The sequence below is a fragment of the Cavia porcellus genome, unplaced genomic scaffold (genome assembly GCF_034190915.1).
Source record: "Cavia porcellus strain 051 isolate PalLab524CR breed Dunkin Hartley unplaced genomic scaffold, mCavPor4.1 scaffold_29, whole genome shotgun sequence".
Lineage (NCBI taxonomy): Eukaryota > Metazoa > Chordata > Mammalia > Rodentia > Caviidae > Cavia > Cavia porcellus.
This window is the reverse complement of record NW_026947512.1, coordinates 41,542,050-41,545,918: the sequence shown is the minus strand read 5'-3', so window position 1 is coordinate 41,545,918 and position 3,869 is coordinate 41,542,050. Positions and strand designations below refer to the sequence as shown.

The 3,869-nt window shown below is 35.2% G+C and overlaps 1 non-coding gene across 1 annotated transcript; it reads right to left on the bottom strand.

Moving 5' to 3' along the window:
• Positions 1-379: 379 nt before the first annotated feature.
• Positions 380-449, bottom strand: LOC111758356 (small nucleolar RNA SNORD30). The gene has a single exon (XR_002792542.2). It is a non-coding gene; the product is annotated as a small nucleolar RNA SNORD30 (small nucleolar RNA).
• Positions 450-3,869: the final 3,420 nt, after the last annotated feature.

Genomic DNA, 3,869 nt, shown 5'->3' with positions numbered 1-3,869 from the left:
ATAATATGGGAACAACTACATTCCAGGTTTAATAGCCAGAGTGAAATATTCTTCCTGCTATTCTCCAAGACTTGTGACGCCATTTGTATATACTGTGTTCTTTCCCAAAGCCTCTTGTTTTGTCTTGGAGCTGAGAAGAAACATGGTTTGCACAGGGCATGGTGACACATACCTGTAACCACAGTCAGGAGATTGAAGCAAGGAGGTTGTTGTGAGTTCAAGGCAGGTCTGTTCTACCTGGTGAGTTCAAAGCTAGTCTGAATGACGTAGGAGATCCTAAAGTCAGTCCTGACCTCTAAATAAGGTGTTGGATCTCAAACGCATGAGATGAAGTAAGTCATGATTACATGCTGCATTGTCACCTAAACTATTATACCCAACAAATCAGATTTCCAAGTCTCAACAGCAACTCATCAGCCAAATGTAACTCCATGTAAGTCATCACACACTCAATTTCATCTTTTAAAATTATACCTTCAAGAAAGTTCTGTGATATTATTGGCTTGTTTTTCATAAGAATATGTTTGATTTCTATCTTGCATTCTGAGTACTACTTTAAAGTAACACTGTAAAATGTATTAACTATTGTTATTATATTACCTTGCTATGAAATTTTGATTTAGTTTTTCATAAAGTAAAATATACATCTCCACAAAATAACATAGGAATAAAATTCAGCCATATTATTTGTCACTTCAAAACAAAGTTTGGCTTTTAGTCTGTTCCTCAGTAATGGAATCCTCATTTCTAGCTAAGAACTCATCAGACTGTACTTTACAATCTACATTTCTACTAACATTCTGTCTATGATTTTTTTGTGTATCCTCTAGTAAGGTAAACTTTTTCTTTACATCTCTTCTCTTTCCTTTTTGAACCATCATTAGTTCACCATTAAAAATCTCTTTACAACAATCTGAGTTTCTTTTAGCATGTATTTCCACTCTTCCAACCTCTACTTGTTTCTGAGTTCCAAAGCTGCCCTTACATTTCAAAATATTTGTAGTAGCACCATCTCAGTTTTCACTGATGCCAACCTCTATCTTAATCAGTTCATGATGGTGTAACAAAATATCACAGACTGGGTAGCTTAAAAAATAACAAAGATTTGTTTCCTATAGTTCTGGGAGCTAGGAGTTGAGGTAAGGCAGGTACCATCCTTGTTGCATTCTGACCAGGTACCATTTCCGAGTGATGACACTTTTTTCATTGTGTCCTTGTGTGGCAAAGAGCAGAACTGCAAGATCTCTAGTTTTTAAATATATATAAAGGTACTGATTACATTCATTATACTTTCATAATCAAATGATCTTCTAAAGACTCCACATCCTAACAGTATTACATTGCAGGATTTGAAATGTCAAGATTAGAATTTGGTGGATGAGGGCACAAATACTCCGTAAACTGCAACAAGTAAATATTGTGACCCCACATATAAATTGGTTGTTATATTTAATTAGAAAACAAAAGGAAGGAAATGCTTAGAGAACATTTCTAAGCATTCTAAGTAAAAGGTGATTCTTGAGAGCATACATAGTTCACTACTCAGAGCATCTATCCAAATCAAGGAAAATGAACAGCCGTGGGCACTTGGAAGGACAAAGAGCATCAATATTCATTGATGCCCATAGAGAAGTCCATGACCCCTTGGTTTATTTGCATATTAGATTCAAAACCTCATCATTAATAATTGAAACCACTCTAGTGTTTGATGCTCCAACAGTATAATTTCAAGTTAATTTCATAGGGAGGAGTATTTCATTTCAGAACAGCACCCAGCTCAGTGGCAGGCATAAGACTCTGATAAAGAATAACAAGCTAGTTGATTCAAAGCCTAAATAGATAACAGAGTATCAGGTTATAAATGGAAAACAGCGAGAGATTTTATAGGTAAAAGAGTTACAGAAAGCAGCAAAAGCCATAATTTCAACTATGAAGAGATCTTCCATGAAGAATAATGAAAAAATAGCAATATTCCTGAGAGCGGAGGAATGCCTGACCTCCACGAAGAAGGGAAAAATGATCATGTTTGTGGTAACATGAGAGACAGTAAGTGAGAACAGAATAACTTGAAAAGAATGTAAGAGTTCAGTCTTCCTGCTTCTCAAGCTTCATATTTTCTTCTAACTATGAATGAAAGCCACTTGAGATTTAAGCAAATGAATGGCATGAATAGTTTTGCTTTAATTCTGAATTTTGTATAAAGAATAAACTTGGCACAACAGATATGAAGGCACCGAGACAAGCTAAAAGAATGCCAGCACATTTTGTGTTGGAAACAATGCATTTTAGATTAGGGTCATAACAGAGAATGTGTGACAGATGGACAGATGCATGCTATATTTGAAAAGTAAAGTATGTATGAACCATTGATAATTTGGATCGTGGGTATAAAAGGATATTTCCAACATTTAACCTTAGCAACTGGGGCACAGTGGTATCTCCTTGAGGTAAAGCAAATTTTGGTGACAAATCACAAGTGAAATTACTGATGCGCTGTAATGGAAGGGTGTATTAGAACCTCAGGTGGAAAGTTACCTAAAACCGTGGAACTGTGTGAAATAATTTAGTGAATGAAAATAGACTGAGGCATAAAAAATGCAATAATAATACTAGATACAACATTTATGAATTTGGAAAAAGTAGAACAAGCAAACGGAGACTGAATAACAAGGGCATCTAATCTGGGAGTAGCGAAAATGTAGCAGGTAGTGTTGTTCTTGCCAAGGTGGAAAATAAATGTTTGATGATGTCAGTGGGTTTCTCTTAGCATACATGTACTATTAACTGCAAAGAAACTTTATTTTTCCTTCAAAATCAAGTGGAAATAATGTGACATAAGATAAAATATGTAAAATGAATTAGAGGATGGCCGCCAAAGACTATTAGTCTTAAGAACACAAAGGGGATTAGGTGTTGTCTTGATGATTCCAAGAAGCTGCCAGAAGCAATTTTCAAGCTGCAGAGAGTTGAGGTTAAAGCACACAGATCTCTGATATCTCACTGAGATGGGGGGGGGATTCCAAAGTTCAAAGAGCTTTGGGCTTATTTGAATTTGCAGGAAAGACTTGTAGAGAGAAGACAGCTAGACTGATTTAAAGTTCTTGGAGCACACATAAATTTTTTTATATTACCCACTTTAACAGTAATAAAGCATCACTAGGCTGGAAAGGAAAAAAGAAAGAAAAGAAGAAAGAAAACTACAAAGAATAATAGTCACAGAACTAGAAGAATAGTTTCCAGAGCTTACACAGAGATAGGAATAATTTTCTTTTCTTTCAGATAAAGTGAACAATTGCTGAATGAGTATTCAGTAGATGACCCAGGAGGGGAGGTAGAAAGTGGGGCTGTTGAACTTTCTATCAGATACTCTAGATATTCTTGAACAAAAGCTTAAAATAAAACTTCAGAAATATCAATCAAATATTCAAGTCCTTCACTATCTGCCTGGAAAATTCAGCATTAAAAAATATGTAATTCAGAACATGAAAAAGCAAGCTAGTGTGAGCAATAGTCAACAGAAAAACATGCAATAGACAGACTAAGAAATGATGAATGGAAAGTAATTACCAGGATGAATGATATGCTCAGAACAGTAAGGAAATATATCAACAAAATGAAAAGGGAAATGAGAGATATAGGAGGAAACTTTAGTGGAATGCCTTGGCATGGAAATAGCACTAACTGAAAGGAAATATACTTAAAATGAGATTAACATTCTATACAGACAAAAAAATAAGATTAGCAAACATAAAGTAGCATACTGAAATAACAAAATAAGCCCCAAAGAATCAGAAGACTGAAGACTCAACATAGCATCAATAACCTTTGGGGAAAGTTGCCAAGAAGTTTTAGGGTCACCTGATGAAGGC